This window comes from Neopsephotus bourkii, unplaced genomic scaffold, assembly GCF_033783945.1.
Source record: "Neopsephotus bourkii isolate Nb327-2 ecotype Australia unplaced genomic scaffold, CSIRO-AGI_Nbou_v1 NB_795, whole genome shotgun sequence".
NCBI lineage: Eukaryota > Metazoa > Chordata > Aves > Psittaciformes > Psittacidae > Neopsephotus > Neopsephotus bourkii.
In genome coordinates, this window is record NW_026901291.1 from 3,010,573 (window position 1) to 3,029,384 (window position 18,812).

Genomic DNA, 18,812 nt, shown 5'->3' on the forward strand with positions numbered 1-18,812 from the left:
AACTTGGCAAGAGAAAGTAGCAAATGCTTCCAAGATTAACTTTGTCAGCTTTTCTAAGCAGTAACTAAATGCTTCGGTCTTCACTACCTGGGTTCTCTAGGAATCTGTGCAAATTTGGTGTGAAGTATCTACTTTAAAAACACCATTGAAGTACTGACTTAGATCAGCTTTAACTGTTGCAGAATTCCACCCTTAGAAAAGTTTCACCACTGGTATAAATCAGTAGAGTTCCATAAAAGTCAGAAATCACTCTGTACTATCCCAGCAATGTCCCAGCCCCAAAGATATTTTTCTATTTGCTTCCTGGGCAAATAAAAAAGTTTATTATTTATATGAAAATCTAATTTAAGAATCTAATCTGTGAAGACAGATACTGACCCTTCTTCACTCTCTCCTCCTCCTCCATGGAGGAATCTGGAACAGTTACAGACATAATGCATGCACATTTGTAATACCTACATGTATTAAATACTTGCATGCATGCATGCTGTGACTTCAAACATGCCAGAAAATCCCAATATCCTGCCTCCAACCCTGCTACCCATCTCCATTTCAAAAATGGAATGAGGATTTATGAGGAGATTAATTGAGAAATGAGGCTGAGGGGGTGGGGTTCCGTCTTGCCCATTCAGGAAATGAACCCAGTGTCACCTTTAACCTCCAAGTAATTCTTTGTCACAAAGCACAAAGCAACTCATCATACCAGAACAGCAGCAGGACAGAAACCAAGTGGGAATTTATCTGCTTAAACACCTTCTTTCCCAGGGATTAATTAAATGGCATAGTTAGAGCACTGCTGTTACTGTGGTCATAGCACCACTAAGGGCTTGTTTTAAGGTGATACCATCTAAAAGATGATCTAGCCTCTGTTGCTAACAGAGCAAGGGACAATGGATACCAGAGTAAGCAGCTGTTCCCCAAATCCTGAATTGCTGTTTCTCCCATGTATCCTAGCCTCTGTTGCTAACAGAGCAAGGGACAATGGATACCAGAGTAAGCAGCTATTCCCCAAATCCTGAATTGCTGTTTCTCCCATGTATCCTGGCCTGACGTAAAAGCTTGTGGCTGCTCTCCACAGCAGCCACTGGCTGATCTGTTTGGTGACTGCTGGTACTGAGGGGCAGAAGCAGGAAGAAAGAGGGTCCTTAAGGCCCAATCCCCACCATAGCTGAACCTCAGCCATTCTCTAATCTCTTCTTTCCAGTTTACCTGCAACAGAGGAGCGGGTGATGAAATGACAGGAAAAGCAGAGCAGTACAGTGGTTGTGGTGGTAGTACTGGATATGGGAAGGCCAAAACTACGAAAGGAAGAATAAAATCCAAAAGGGAATCCTTCAGAGGGCATAAGCAGACCTGACAGCAGAATGCCTAATCATAGTGAGGAAGTGCAGAAGAAATATGTACATGTGGTTTTAATTCTGGTTTTAATGTTTAAGGTAGAGAGGATGATTTAGAAATCCCTCTCTAAAGCCTCTTTCATTTGCTCTAATTGTCTCATTATAATCTGCGTGGAAAGGGTCAAACCAAAGCACACCATCTGTGCCATACCTGAAGAAAGTATCTGGGAGAAGACATCTGGCAATTCCAGTTTTGAAATTAGGATGCAGGGGCCACTGAGACCAGGTTTCTCTTTCCAAGACAAGAGTTTGCAGCAAAGGAATAAATTCAGAAGTCAGAAAACAAGGCACATCTAGGATGAAGATAGCTAACAAGAACCTGGATCCAGTTTACAAAGCAGAGAAGCAGTCTGGTGAGTCTTCAAGAAGTAATCATGGATCACAATAATGAAAGAGGCAAAGTTAGCCTGCATACCTCTGAAAGTAGGAGAGAGTAAATGTGTATTCTGGGGCTGGTAGAAAACAGACTCCATTTCTAGGAATCCTACCTTAGTGTTGCTTCCCAAGTGTCCTGAAAGTCATTGCAGAAGACAAGTGACAATAATGAACACAAGTTTGTTATGCTGAGTGCCATAAAACTGCACGGAGCAAATGCTTGTACCATCTTTACAAGGGGTTGAATGTGTCATACTCCTAAAGTGCTGTTGTTCACGAATCAGTGAGACCTCCCTGCAAATCAATGAAATAGAGCTTTGCTATACATTTTGCAAGTTCTATTTTTGTCCTTTCCTAATATAACTTCCAAACCTTTCTTCTCCCCCATGTCCATGCCACAGAGCCCTAATTCATACAGCTTAAAGCACAGAGTACCTCCAATTTTTTCCAACAGATGCAGTCCTTAAAGATGAAATTAATTTTTCCCTTTCTTTGAAAATCATCTTCATTCAGCCAGGCTCCTAAGGGAAATTAATGAGTGCTCACTGAATATGTTTACATAAGATCTCCTCAGGATTTATGCTATTAAGCATTAGGCATGTTTTAATCTGCCCTCTAAGGGACAGAAAAGCTGATGTGGCTGGCTAACATCTCAATGCAAGGAATACTGTCCACTCACTCTTGGCAGCACTGCATGTGCTAACACACAGCAGGCAACCAGAGACTAGCAGCAGAGGATGAGGTTACAGCTGAATAAAAGCTACTGATTTAATCAGAAGTGTTCAGGGCTCTATTGTCAGCGAGATGCCACAAGACTGAGATACTCAGTGCAAAAGGCTACTGTAAGACCCTGGCTTTGAGCACAGCTCTCACTCCCCTGAGCCACCACTAACGGCTGTCCCCACTGCCAGCAGTGGTGATTCTCTGTGCTACCGAATAAGAGGGAGGCCTCTTGCATTCCTCCAGTAACACACAAACAAGCCTGTCACATGCTTCTGCATACCCAAACGTATTTTCCCATATTGCTCTACACTGGACCCCAACTGCTTGTTCCTAGGCATTGTTTCTCAGAGGTCTGCCATAGGAATTTTATCACTTGACTGTAAAATCAAGTTCTCAGTGTGCTCCACAACCAAAGCTTGGCACATGCTATCTGATATAGGCTTCTCTGGAGTTAGAAACATTCTTTTGCTAGTTCTTAGTTACGTAAAAGAAATCATACAGTTCTTTATGTAACAATAATAGTACGCATCATCATAATGAAATATGTACATGTGCAAACATACATGTAGTATGTATTTGCACACACATACATACAGTTCATTCTATATGATAAACTGGAAATTCCATTCTTGAACTAGCTCTCAGACCAATTGGTCATATCATGCCTGAGCAAGGAAAAAGCCAGATACCTTCTCCCTGTTGTAACTTTAGTGAAGCCAGATGTCTTGCATCAGTAAAAATTGTGGTCTAGCATGGCTGTTGGATCAAGACAATACGACTTCAGCAATGATTAAAGATGCCTGTGGCTTCTGGGCACACAGGAACAAAGGAAACCCTTCTGTTAGAAGATGGGTTACATAAAATTCACTGCTGCCTCCACATCTGCAGTTTTGTCTCCTTTGTTAGTTATGAAACAACAGAACCAGATTAATGAAAAGAAAAAGGAAACTATTACTATACTGACCAGCTTACAAAGCCTATCCTGGAGTTCATTTTGCCTCCTTGTTTCCCCAGGTAAAGCTAGGTAGCTAAAGCAGAGCAGTATGACAGCCACTGTGCCATGCAAATTCAAGAGCCAAAACTTAACTGGTATCATTTTTGTTTTCAATAAATAAATATAAAGCCAATGCCACCCTGAAGTTCCAGAGTACTGCATTAACACTCTTGTCAGCTGTAGGGCTTTTGGACTGCTATATATTTTTTCTTTCTTTTGTAAGTCTATTTAAACCTGTCTGTATTTCAGTCTGCTAAGGCTGCTTAGCCACGTATGAACTCCATTCATGGCCAGCTGTAATAAATGTCACATGCTGTAATGCAAGCAGGCAGTTGTGCTGGTTTTCTGGAGATCCTCATTCAGAAAAACAGATTAAGAGTAGTTTTAAGATGCTGTAAATGCTGACCTGCTCACTGTGAAAATGCATGGTACTTGCTCTCCACAGAAAGCAAAGCTTGCAAGTGGGGTAGGGAAGAAGCCTGCTTACACCAGCCCTCTCTGAGCTAACTTACTTGTGACATTTTAGTTTAGAGGCAGTATCATACATTTGATTTAAAAGACAGATATAAACATCTTATACCCCTGATGGACACAGAGCAGACTATGTAAAACTCCTGCCTCGTGGGCTGCATGGTAAAGAGCAGCACAAGTTTCTTCTTGGTATAAATTTAAAGGGAGGACCTACAATATGGAGAAATCTTCAAAGGCCAGTCAGGTTTCCAGTCCAACAACCCTGCCAAGTGTTGCTTTAATCCTTTATTTACCAGTAAATCTGCCGCTCTGTTCAGCAGGCTTTTACTGGTATTGGGTTTCAGCTTGAAACCCAAAAGCTGTAAGCATATGCTGTGTAGCCCTAATGAGAAACTCAATCTATTAATGAGCAGACCTTCTCCGCAGGACCAGGTCTTGGCAACATGAGTCAGTTCCTGAACTTTCACCTCCCACTTGGCAGCATACCAGACTAACTCCACATCTCTCAGCTGGCTTACATTATCAGCTCATTATTAACATACATCAGGGCCAGATCTCTTTTACATGCACCCAGCAAACAGGAAACAAGACAAGGGGAGGGCTCCTCATTTTTGTCTGACTCTGGAACTCATAAAAATGACTAATTAGAACCAGCCATAGTGGAGGCACTCTGCTGATTTGCTCCAACATTCTCTGCCTGTGCACGTTAGTCCTGACTTGGGATAAGCACCATAAAATGTCATGGTAGTCCCTAGCTGTCTGCAATAATCAGGCGTCCCTTCCCTCTGTCACAGTATCTTACAGTTCTAATCATCAAGAGCTTATGAGAAGCAGAGATGTGCTACTCTCCTTATTTTACAGTAAAGGAATCATGGTGCAGACAGAATAAAGAATTTGTCTAATGTTACACAAAGTCCACTGCAAAGAAAGCTGGGTTTCTTGAAATCAGCTCCTCTGCATGGACTCCCCCCTGCAGTAAAGAGAACTGTGGGAACTCTGTGCAGCCAATTTCAAAAAGGAATGGTGTATATTTTAGATCTACACGCTTGCATGGGTTCAGAGACCTAGGTTCAGAGTTTCACTTTGAAGTGGCCTGCAAACCACCAGCAATGTACACACCACACTTTGGGAAAGCGTTATAGGGAGTCTCTCATGGTGAGAGTTGTCTCTCATGAAGCATGGAAGATGATTCTCTTGCATAGCAAGCACTATCCTTAATGACCTGCTACTACTTGCTATGAGTCGTCTCTTTTTCCTTGCTCAGTTGGTACTCTTTACTTTTGTTCTCTGGTCCCTGCTCCTCACCAGTCAGCCTCATGCTCAGAAGATCTGGCAGAACAAAAGAGATTTTCTTTCCTCCAGATGCCTGGTTCAAATCCAGTCCAGCCAGGCAGTAACTGAAACTTGCATTAGGTTGATAACTGTTTCCGTATCATCTGATCACAGATGCCAGCGCACAATCAGTGCCCACATCAGAAAATGTAATTGGAGACACAGACAGCAAGAAAGGTCAGAAAAGTCTCCTCAGGTCAGAAGGGGGGGTATTAGTAATGTGGATTACACTAACGCTGTTACACAGCATTCTGTACCTGGCGTCATCTTTGATTAAGGTACATATCTCTTCTTAAGGCACAGAGCTCATACCTGTTTTGAAACAATCTTTCAAGAAAGCTAGCCTTAACATGAATCAATAGAAAATCTGGCAAAATCTCAGAGCCTACACAAGCCTACAATTTTCTTTGGCTGCTCAAAAGGTAGCAATTTATATTCCCTTTTTAAAATAAACTGTGGTTATTATTATTTTTTGGAGCTGATCTCATTTTGTAACTACCCTCCTGTTCAGACTGAATCTATGCACAGATGCTCAGAGCAAAAAATCTGTTCTCATTTAATCTACAGTAGAACAGGTAAAGAGTAAATATATTCCACACAGGTTCCTGTCTTGCTGCTTCAACCTCCCACAGCACTGCAGTAGGCAAAATGAACTAGGTAGCTGCTGATGACCTGCTGTTGCAAGAGGTTTTTGTCAGCTCTTTTCCTCTGAAATTTTTCATGCTGGTAACTAGAGAAGAAGCAGTACAAATACTCTTATGGGACCAAAGATCTTTCAAATGCAGAGGAGCTAGAAAGAGATTTTAACTATGTAAAACATGCCATCTTCTCCAAAACTACAGCTGACAAACCTGCAGTTATCCAAACTGAAGTGACTTTGTGGAAGCAATGGTGATCAGAAAAATCGAATGCTTTAGATCAAGCAGGCAAGAATAATTACAAGTAATTTTTCACTTGTAATTATGCTAAGATGGTAAACTTGAATTAAGATGAAAGTTTTGAGATCCACAATGTTAGGGCAATCCCTAACAAGAGAGACATCATACCTGCAATTCTCCTAGAACTGAATTACCATAGACCACTGATTTCTAGGTACACAGAGACCCCAAGAGTTCCTTTACAGAAGTAAATGCCTGGGGCCTTAACTAGTTCTCAAAAAATGGTGTGGGACCTTTGAAAGGGTCATTATGTAATGGAAGGTGGTGTTACTAAAATTATAAACTCCAAGACTGGAGCTTAGTCAGTCCAATGGATGTTTAGAATTGTACAGAGGCAGCACTGATGAAAGCGTTTGAGGAGTCACAGGTCATGATGGTAGATGACCCATGATTCAGACCCATATAAAAGCGTAGACAATACAATGGCTCTATAGACACTGATCTTTGTACTTTTCTTCAGGTGTTTATTGCACCAGACTCTTTTATGGAGTTTTCCGAAGGCTCTATATGCCTTTGCTATTCTGTTGTCTATCTCTTTGTCGATCGTGGCATCCGAGGAAATGATGTTTCCCAGATAGCTGAACTGCTGAACTGCTTTAGATTACCCAATTAGAAAAAACACTGGATCTTTTCCTTTCCCAAATACTTTCAAATCAATTAAAAAAAAAAATCAACCCAAAAACAACAACACAAAAAAACCTACATAGCAATGACTGAACAAAGACTGGTACTGGACAGAATCTGAAAGTAAATCTGCTGAGATTCAATTTTAAGCAGAAACAAACTTAAGCAAAGTGTTTACTGCTCAGCATTCCAAATTTTCACACCAGCCTTATCTTACATTTAAAGGTTTTAGAGGTACCTATGCTACTTTTCATTAGTATATATGGTGTTTTCAGTTTGAAAGCTATAACCCCTGTTCTTTGCTGAATAAGCTACTGAGTATCATTATTAAAACTAACTGCCCTTAACACCAAAGCCAAATACAGCAAACAAGGTGCTGACTCATGGCTGTCCTGTTACCCTTATCTCCTCAGTCTATCTTAGACCTTCCTATCACACATTCACTTCTGACACTGAAATGGCAAACAGACAGCTGATTTTGCAGCCAAGAATCTGTCCTGCCCTGGCTATCGGCCAGTAGCAAAGCCCTTTGAGTAACTTCATCAGCAACTTCCCTGCAACACCAAGATTTCCCCTCCAGCAGGCCACATGGCAAAATAAGTTGGTCGGTTTACTTCCATACCTCTGAATCTGACAAGTCAAAAAGAAAATGAACAAGTCTTGGCTGCAGCTAAGCAGAAAGTATGAGAAAATAAACATTAATCAATTTATTTCCAGTACCATATCCTTTTTCTATATGGTTGGAAATGTAAGGAATAACCTATGTGCAAGTCTTAAACACGTGAATCTTACTTAGCAAGTCCAAATTGACCAAGTATGTTACTGATTTCTAGAAAATTAATAACAATTGTCAGGGTTACCTGCAAACTTCCAGTACTTACAGACAAACTGGAGCTGTATTTCCTGAAAACTTCTACCAACCTCAACCACTCACAGCATAGATGACTTCTCCCTTTGTCATTCCATTCATCTACAGCACAGAAAGAATCCTGGTCCCTGCGAGTGTTGTATCAGATAATGTATGTGCTTGAAATGACAGGAATATACCTACTGAATATTTTCTGGCAAATCTCTCTGTTCCATACCTGCAGTTACAGGACCACCTCTTAGCTATTACATAAACCAGCATCTAAATCTGATGTGGGCTAGCTACATTTTCTAAGTTTTAGCTTAATTTCCTTTAAGAAAAACAAGTCTCCCAATTTTTCATCAAGCTGATGTACCTGAATTATTGTATCTCCTTAAGCAGCAACAAACCACAGCCGCAAAAGATTTATGAAACATTAGTGGCACTATTAAAGTAAATAAATGGCTTTCTGATAGAGTTTTTAAAGTTCCTAATACAACAGCATAAATAAGTCCTCTTGATGGAATATTAGTATTGTAAGTTGGCAGGAATCCATCTCATGATATAGTCAAGTAGGGAACTTCCTGAGCATACTTAATTCCTGTAACTAGCAAATAACAGCAAACAACTTTGTCCTGTTAAATCTCCTGCTTTACATCTTCCATTCGTTTCCTTCCAGCCTCAACACTACCACCAACTCAAAGAGCTTCTACTGAACCATAAGAAACCTCACAACAAAAACCTCAGGAACTAAAGATAAATGTTCCTTTGGCTTTCTAAACTTCTACAGTTCTCATTAGAAACGCTGTCAATTGAAACAAATCATTAAAGATGAGCACGGTCTCATGGTCAGAAACCCTTTCCATGACTGACATGTAGCAAACAATAAATTTCCTGCTAACAGGAGCTAATATACCCATCTTAGCCATAGCTCCATTCATGCTTTCAGCATGCTGCAGGAAAGAGCAGAGACACACACAGCACTTCTTCAGTCCTTTAAAGCAGCCTTCCCAATTGAAAAAATATGCATCCTCAGCAGGAAACCATCAGATCTAAACATTTCACTCAGTTAATTTTTTTCTAAACCCCCTCAAATCACACATTTTGCATATAAATCTTTATTCCCATCTCCCAGAATTCCCTTGCATCTACTATGAAAGCATCTTGAAACACTTGGGGGAGCAAAGCAAAACAGTTGATCAAAATCATGATTAAACCAACATGTTTCCACAGTAGGTTTAGATTTGTCTAGGTTCTTGTGACTACAGATATGAGGGATCAGACCTTACCAGATGTGACACTCGATAGCAAAGGAGAAGAGTTCAAGAAGCAAAAAGACAATTGCTTCAAGAAAGATGAAACCCAGCCCCATAAAGAGAGAATGAACTCGCAGCATGTCTCCTTTTTCAGTGTGTCTTTGAGGTTGAATAAGGCACTTTAAATGAATAATATTTCTTTCTGTTACAGTACATCTACTGAAGAATTTCTGAGAAATAAGCATTAAGTTTTTCGTTACTTAAGCATCTGAAAAGCAAATGACAGTAGAACCTCGCCCCTATATACTAAAAAGATTTAACTGCTAGACTGCTACCAAGTTAAAATCCTACATAGTACTCCAATATATTAAAACCAAATCAGTGGCTTTTTCACTTCTGCTGGATGGAGAGAGCAATGACATGAACAGCTTTCCAGAATCAACTTCAGATTTAATAAACATAGCCAAAAAAAAATGCAGATCCATTCTAGAACAGGAAAGAGTACACACTAGTCTTTTTTCCTGGGTTTTTCATTATTTACATCATCTTTCCAAGCTCCACACATGGCTACTGTTGGTGTAAATGCACTGGTATTTATTTACAAGCGCTGTTAATCATGCTAGTTAAATTCCAGTCATACACATTGTACTATTAGATACGTCAGCTATACTTAAGAAATGCAGACCTGATGCAAATACCTGTTATAACTCAGGATCACTTCCCTAGCCAGCAGAAGTCAGTGTCATTTCCACGGTTTTACAGGTGGTGAAACTAAGGAACAGATGAAAACTTGCCCAACCCACTGCAGTAACAAGACCAAAATCTACTAGAAGCACAGGATGGAAGAACTGACAAAGTAATTGCACAAGACATCAGATACATCGGGAAGAAAAAGACTGTTTTGATCAGGTTTTCTGTTATGTGAAGGACAATTATATTCATACATATCAGAAGAACTTCATTCATTTCAGATGTATCACAAGAAAACTTCCCTATGGTTTAAGACTACCTAGAGGTTAACAGGCAGATTGAAAAACTAAATCCCATCCCAATTATTTACACAATTTCCCTATTTCTTCCTTTAAAGATACATGAGATTACTGCTGCTCTAGTTCTTACCCCCACCAGAAACTTAGCTAAATTCTGTCTTCTGGGTATATAATCACAGCACATTAATGTGCCAGTGAAAAAGAAGGCTGTTCTGGTGTTAAATTCCCTAGTTACTCAGATAACTGCTTTCTCTGTTCATCTGCTAGCTGCTAGGAATCTGAAGGTTCAGTGGTAATTGCAGTGGTTAAGACTTCAGTGTTACTGGAAATGAAGCAAAGTCTCTAAAGTGCAGCACGAGGTGCAGACTGTCCCAGTGTATTCACTGCTTGTGTTGATAGTTCCCTCCCATCATTAATTACTTTGTTTTATTTATTTATTTTAATGGCAAAATGTTTGCTTGGAAATTTTAAGTGATCCCAGAAAACACAATAGCCTCTTGCTTCAGGAAGACATGCTCAGGAGATACGCAGAAAAGAAATATCCTGAGGGTTGAAAGCAATACCTTTGAACTCAAGGATGATATAATGATTAGAAGGAAAAGAGCATAACACATCATACATTTTACTGCTTATTTCTTATTATTTATATTACACCAGATTCAAATAGAAAAAGCTAGTCTCTCTGCAGGTTTCTAATGCATAAAATGGCATGAAAATGAACCTTCCCACCACTTTTAAAGTCCCTTCTCTTAAGAGCATAAAGGTTTTGAAGAGTCTCAATTAAAATATATTAATAAAAGGCTGACTAAACAGTTTTCCTCCAATTTCTTCCTCAAACTGAATAGTTTTGACTCTTCTAAATGTAAAAGTCATCCAGAGACAGACCAGCACTGGTACAGAAAAACTCACTTTGAATTCTGATGTATTTATTGACAAGAGGAAAAAGGTCCAATAATAAGAAATACCAGGCAGCCTCAACTCTAGATGGTGTTGCCAGGTCCTCTTAGAATTCATTAGCTTGCTCCAAGGTATCAAAATCACTGTAAAAGGAAGAGAAACCACACATACCTGGCCACTCAGGTGGGTATGACCAAGACTGAATGACTTTTCTGTCTGAAGGAGAGTTTTGTAATGCTGTCCCTTGCACAACATGCCTCTGCTACTACATTAAAATGCTGCTTAAGTCTGCTTCTGTGACAACTCTTTATTTCAAATGACTGTTTATGAAATTTAATAGCAGCAGTTCATTCCTGGGTGATGGTGTCTTTGACACAGAACACTTAATGTGAAATGTGAGTGGCATTTTAGTATGGCTCCTGTACTAAATATGATGGCATCTCTGGCTAATTAAAGTGCAGATGAGCTGTCATTAGGTCTGTATGAGCTCATTGCCCTTCTCAGGGACCAAAATTAAAGTTGCAACACACCTAGGGTGCAATCCTGCAGGCATTAACTTGCATTACTACACTTGGAGTCTAGTAGCAGTCGGTACCCAGAGGCAGCAATTCTGAAATTCAGCTTGCAGGGCTCTAGAAATATGATAATTTCTTCCCACATTTACCTGAGGGCTGAGCTCATTTGAAAATCTGGGTCTCTGGGACTGAAGTGAAATTCAGTCTGTGGTGTGAACTTCCTATTTGGCAGTTTAAAGTTGATGTCAATCATTTCACATACATTACAAGCAACTGACATCCAGGAAGTCTCCTACTACTAACCTTGATTTTGCCGTATCACTATTCATTTAACATTTTAGAAAAGGGGGCTCAGAAATATTGTAGATTACCTACACCTAAAATCCAAGCCTGAAACCTTTTCCTTCGGAACAGCTCGGTTACTCAAGTCTGGTAGAAAACCTGCATGTCCTGTTCCTAATCTAGAGGAGAAGCATGAAACCATCCACATAAGAAAAAGCTAAGGAAAAAATCCCTCCCTCCAGTACCAATAATCAGACCCCAATCAGCAGCAAAGTACGAAGAACCAGATGCAACAGAATGTACTTGTAAAATGGTCACGTTGTGACCATTTAAAAGAGGTGACCAACTCCACCCTGCTCTCTTCCCCTACATCTTTTCACTTGCTCATTTCCAAGTGTGAGTCTCTCACAAATGATACCCACAGAAAAAAAATAAAAGCATTAAATCACTGCTGCAATTGCTCAGGGTCTGGGCAAAGTTATAGACATGCAGATAGTTAACTGACTTAATACTGATGGTAGTTTCTTGATTATGAGCTACTTTAAAACAAAATGAAAACCCCTTTTCTTTCTAAATTAAGCACCTTTTCCCTTGGTTTGGGTGCTTACAGGATATACTAAGTCAGAGAGAAACACAGAGATGCCTGACTGCTGGTGTTAGCCTTTATAAGCTATATTAAGTGTCACCTATTTGCTGCCACTTTCAGTGGAATTTTAATACATTCATCTGCAGCTAAAACCACTTGGCTAGATTCATTCATTGACTTTTAGTTTTGCCTATAAGCATCTCTCTAGATGTCTGAAAAGAAAGAGATAAAGCAACTACTTGATTTCATCCTTAGGATTTTAGCTCTCAGCCTCGGCATGGTGCCTCTTCAGTGCTTGATTAGTGTCTAACTTCTCTCCAGATTAGAGAGGTTTGCCTTCTTTCTCTGTGCATTATACACATGGAAGAGAAAAGAAAAATCAAAGGGGTCCAAACTTCAGCGGGTATAAATCAGCTCAATTTCTGTCAGCTCTGGAGATGCTGTGCCAATTTACAGATGACAAAGATCTATTTAAAAATATTTTTCAAGCAGATATATACATTTAAGTATGCTATAAAACCTTAGCTACGATTTTAGAGTCTGAATTAATTCCACAATAAATAGCCTTTTTTAAAGACATGAATGTGCTCTCATCAAGTCAGCTTCTAGAATAAACTCCACAGGATGTTTTGAATCAGTGCCCCAGAGATCATTGACTATAAATTGGAAGAAGAGAAATGGTTTGCTCAATACATGAAGTAGGGCTGAGAACAGAAAAATAATTAGAGAAAGCTACTGTTGTAGTTCTCCAGTTTATTTCTGTCTCAAAGTCCTTGAATAATGATCCAAAACACACCACTAGTGATTACTGTTTCTCAGTGATTAATCAGCTGCAAAGTCGTCATCTTTCTTCTTCATCATCTCCCTGAGAACAGAGAAGGAAACTGTGCAGTGGCTTTTTGAAGTGAAGAATTTTGTTCAGCTGCTCTGTATGAATCCCACACAGGGGCCAGGCATTTCGGACTTCAGCTCCTCTTTCTGCTCTGAAATCCTTAATCTACGGATTATTTGTACAAATGGGAATTAAAAAGAATTTGCCCTTTTCCCCCAATCTCTTCAGAGCCTGCATTTTTAAGACAGCTTTCAGAAGCACTCCTTTTCTGCTCTGTAAAATGTATACAACAAATGCAACAAAACTTAGGTGTGGGAGGGAACGGCACAGATAAGAACTCTACTCAACAAATTCCAGTCTCACAAGAGAGATCAGAGCTGACCTCTCTAGCTGTTTTCAGATGTTTCTCCATCAGAGGGCTGTGGCTTAAGCATTTCTATGAAACACTGAGGACCCAATGCTTACAGGGCCCAGTTGGACTGGTTCAAAGGACCCCCCAACTTACAGCTACCTAATGAAAGATTACAGTAATAAGTTCAGATGTTTTTCTTTTCTGTGACTCTAAGTACCCACTTATCCTAGTTAACATTAACATTTTAACCTAGTATCAAGGAATTGGATACATCAGATATACTATGTAGGTATACGAACAGAAAGCACCAATCCAGTCTGAAGTTTGTAACAAGTACTCTATCACACTGATTCAAAAGCGTGTTTTTCATTTTTCAGTTTTTGCTGTGAATATAGTTTCACACTTCTTTTAGAAAGCTCACAAATGAAATTACATTATACATGAAGATGATTGATCTAAGTGATAAATGCAGCAATTGAACAAAAATACCTAGTAAAATGCAGAAAAGCTAAGTTTCCAATTCATTTTACTTAATAAGGAGTATTGTAAATGAACTTACACTGTATACGAACTTGTATTTGATAATTTGATTTATCAAATGGGATCTTACCGAGTTGAAACTAGATATCTTAAGATCCTTTCCAACCCTAACTATTTTATGATGGTACACTAAAGTGCATTGTGCAAACTTTTATTACAGGAGCTGGGGAGGCAGTTCTAATAGCATTCCTACTCAGAAACACACTTCAGCCCATACTTATGAAGCCTTTGCTCTTACAAACAAGAGAATTTCCACTGATTGAAGCTGTGTAGCATTTTCTGAATGGCTGTTAAAATTAAGAGGCTATAAATTCAAACTATAAAATCCTTACCTGCAATACAGCTTCAGACAAATAATGTGCATACCTGTCAGAGCTCAACCCTTAGCTTTGATGCCAACAGTACAGGCATACCACCAAAATAATAATGAAGTGAATGTTATCTTAAAAAGACATCTCTGACAAAACCACTCAAACCCATCCCTAAAGCACTGGCATTTAGTACTCTGCCCACAAGTAAGTCATATGTTGAACAGAACAAGCACAAAGTTAATGCCAAAAGGCAAGAAATCCAGACCTGAACCCTATGAGGAAAAATACAGGATGTACAATAATGAGAACTGTAAGAGAAGCCTGAGAATCATTTCCAGCTCCACAGTGCAGGGTTACCTGATGTTGGCAATTTCTTACAGCAATGGTTGCAGTTAACACATTCCAGCTGGGTATTAGTAGTAATGTGATGTTCAAAAACTCAGCCTTTGATTCCCTGGTGAAACAGATCTTGTATTTCTCTCAACATTTGGAAACCACCTTCACCAAGCACTGTTAGGTCCTATAATCAGTCAGTCCTTTTGGTCATTCCCAGCTAGGACCACAGTTATGTGGCTATGGGATAAACTCCCCTCTTATGCCTGGAAATGCAAAACCAATAAAGGTGTAATGTATGGTTAAAAAGAGAAAGATGGAAAAAACAAGGACTTAAAAAAGTATTTGCAAAATAATTAGAATTCTAGTTCAGCAGGTCTGTTAATAAAGTATATTATTTTGGAAGTAGGTTAGAGAGGGAATCATCTACAACACCGACATTAACTCCCTGACAAATACTCAGAGGTGTTGTATGTTGTAATTTAAAACACACATTTCAGCTTGCTATTCGTGTCCCTGAAACTGTGATCAAAACTGCAAAGCAAGAGTCTCCTGGCTAGCTGTTGATAGGGTTTTGTTTTCAAGACAGACAAATAAAAATCGTAGCAAACTTCTGTACTTCTCTCCCTTCCCAACACAACTTGACTAGAGAATTCAAAAGGGTCAGACCACACAAATACATGAATCACATTTGATCCTGGTTTATGTAAGTCAATGGAATCATACCACAGATGGCCTTTAAATCTGCTCTGACCTGAAGTCCTGATCAAATAGGCCGGTTGAAGTGCACTGTATACATTTTTGCCACTGTCACTATAATATTTTAATCTTGAACGTGCTTAGTTTCAAAGCACCCCTATGAGACTGTGTTATCCCTTTTTGCATCAGATGAACACAGACATGATTTGCCTAAGGTTACACATCTTGCGGTAGTGGAGTAGGGGAGTTATCTATGCCTTCTAATTTTACATCACATTTACAAATGTAATGCCAGCAGGGGCAGGTAAGACAGTTCTTCTTACTCATAGTAGTGATCCTTTATTCATAAAAATTGCTCCCTGACATCATACAGTTGATCTAAAGATCATGATCATGAGTGTACTGATGGGCTCAAGAGCATAGAATTTTTCATGTTCTTAACATGAGTCCATATTATAGTCTTTATTTAATATAACCTCGAGAAGGACTGCTCCAAACTCTAATTAGGATCTCCAATTCTATTTTTTAAGTCCATGTGAAAGCTGCTGAACCAGTTACAGGACAAAACTGTTCTGGTGTCACCCCCACCACAGCCCCCTGTTTTAAGCATAAGGGCAGGTCCCTCAGCTTTCAGTAAGAACTAGGTGACTATTTCTGTTAGTCCCCTTGGAAAATTCCACCCCCATCTTTTCCACAGGTTCATCTACTCAGGTTCCAAAGATTTTGCCTTCCTTACTGTCTTCAGTGAAGAGAGTACATATTCTTGAACTGCTCTCACCCCATTATCTATTGCTTTGAAAGTAGGGGAAGAAAAAACAACAAAACCCACAAAACAAATCCAGAAAAGCTCAGTTTAGCTTTCCCTTTTTAAATCCGCATCTTTCCTCCCTGCACTCAGCAATGGGAAACAGATTCAGACAGCCTTAAAACACTATCTCAGTAACAAAGCATGCAATGTGCTCCATCTCATCTCTCCACTCCAACTGAGTTTACAGCAGTGGGTGGTTTTCAAACCTAACATTTGATCAAAATGAAAACCCGGGCATTCCTTTCACCCCATGACAGGCAGGCTGATATAAATCACAGCCTTCCCAGCAAGGGTTCTTCTACAGACAATGAGTTGTGGCAGTGTCTCGGAGCTCAGTTCTGGCCATTGTAAGAGAAAGTTTCTCGTTTTTAAAGCAGGCCTGGGCTTTTTACAACAGTACTAAAACCAAAAGAGGGAGAAAATTTATGGTATGGTTGTTTGAAGGGTGAAGAAGGTGGTGTTTCCCCTTCAGCAGTTGTATTTTCAGTACATTGCTCTGGATAGGTTTCTGCCAGTTTCTGCTTTTATTACTTGTATTTCAAAAGCACTAAAATCCCCAAACTGGGGCAGCCTTACAGTATTTTGCGCACACACACACACACACACACACACACACATATATGCATCCACACAGTTATAGGGAAAGTCAGAGCTCATGCATTGCTCCTTCACTGTTTTATCAGTAAAACAAAACTGATCTGTTAGTCACTACTGCTAGGCAAAGCTCTCAGATCTGTCTGCTCAAGAAGACTGCACCACAGAGACCCTCTGCTTCTCATTTAGTAACACGGACAGAGTAGGTAAGCGTTAAGTAGTAACTATTAAATTTGTGTGTGTGAGCACAAGACTACAGTATCTGATCAAAGCAAAGCTGATACCATCCAGACTACCATTGCTTTTCCTTGCTTACCCAATAACCTATTAGAAATGCCCTCCAGTCTCAACAATTTTAAGCCTTGACATCAAAAGATCAGCTTATCCTTCAGGGCTAAGCTGACTGACAGGTGGGGGTCAGGAAGAAATCCAGTCTCCTCCCTCCAGCCTGGTCATACAGAGCTGCACAATTGGCTCAGCACGTTAGGGGGTTACTTCTGCATTCCTCAGGGACACTTGAAAAAAGCCACCTCCAGAGCTCAAACAACCTATTTGATGGAACACTCATCTGTTCCTCTATGCCAGCTTCGTGTAACAATAGCTAAGTTTACATGAGGCTGCACCATGAAGAGGCAAGAAGTTGGTGCTATCATAGAAGCTTGCTATTATATCATACAAGAGAGCTGCAGCAGTCTTGCTGCCGTTAGAGACCTACATACCTTCCAGAAGTGGAGGATGTAAGTGGGCTTTGAGCAGCACTGTATGTATCAGCTGGTCCCACTTAAACAGATGCTTTCACAAACCCTTGGGGAATCCAACAAGTATTCAAAAGGATGTCTATCCTAAAAATCTACTCTGCTACAGAACAGTAAGCACTAATAGCAGTAAAAGTAAAATGAGTATAATGAATGCAGATTAAAAGAGGAATGAAGAAAAGGAAGACAGCTTAAAAACATACACTGAAGAAAGAGGCAATGGGAAGCAAAAAAAAAAAAAAAAAATAGAGTGCCCACAGAGAATAGGGACACATGCCCTCAGTGCAAAGAGTTTTTACAGCCATGAAGAGGTGCACATGGAGAGGCATTCAAAGGCTTTCCCCTTGGGATATATGTATCTGTGATCAAAAGGCAAAGAACTACTCCACCAGACACCATGGTACAACTGTCTAACATGCTCACCCCCAGAAGGAGAGTCATGAGCTTTATACTCTACAACTTTGTAATGCAGATGACAGAAGCCACACCTGGTCAGCATTATTTTTTCAAAAGCATACAAACACCCTCCACCAGGAGGCTCTAACTGTACTTCACACACACACATACTCTTCCTAAAAAGAGGAAAAATAAGGGCAGGGCAAGAATCTCAAAGAGCTGGAGACTTACATGCACTGAGTTGTTCATCCATTTCTTAATGTCTTTTCTACCCACAAGTGCATCGGTCAACTTGAAACACTACTGACTAAGCAGAAGTCAGGGTTATATTCCAGCAACACAAGAGTTGTTTCTATCAGCTGGGAACACACTCCAATCTACCTCACCAGGTTTGGCTATGTTACTTGTATTCAAGTAACCCATTCTCATGTGAATGATTTGCAGTGCAAAAATGCAAGAGATGCAATAGTAGATATACGCCTCAAAGTCATTTTTCCCCGCAAATGGGATGCTACATTTCTCTTCATAAATTTTACCACTCAAGTCAAGCAAAACAAGGCTAATAGTTACCTAATGAACATAAAGTATTGTTTCTGAGAGTAGAATCCATGGTACAGAAGCTGGGAAACCAGCTTATCCATCTTTAGAGATACACATAAAACTGGCTTTAAAAGCATTTTCCGGTTTTCAGTCATGAATTTGAATTTCTGCAGCCCACTACTACCTAAATTAGGCCACAGCTTCAAATCCAATAGCCAGTTCATCAGTACCAGAACTTTCCAGACACTGGACTTCAACAGTGTGACAATTCTGTGAAGCCTCAGTGTTAACTAACGCAGGAATATATAGGCACAAGTCTTGGAGCAGCAAGTTTAGTGCCCTGCAATCACAGGCAGCTGAGCTGGAGTTACGCTAAAGGCCCACAGAATATTCATACGCCATTGCACATCAGCACACATTTCTAAT

General features: G+C 39.9%; 1 protein-coding gene across 2 annotated transcripts in view; it reads right to left on the minus strand.

The window, feature by feature from the left end:
• The window catches only part of TMEM132C (transmembrane protein 132C), a 203,685-nt gene that overhangs the window by 156,125 nt on the left and 28,748 nt on the right, over positions 1-18,812 (minus strand). The window contains exon 1 of one of the 2 annotated variants that reach the window (XM_061355394.1): positions 14,619-14,729. The exons of the other annotated variant lie outside the window; for it this stretch is intronic. The gene's annotated coding sequence lies outside the window, so the exon portion shown is untranslated. Of the gene's footprint in view, positions 1-14,618; positions 14,730-18,812 lie in introns of those variants that run through there. 2 annotated transcript variants of the gene reach the window in all.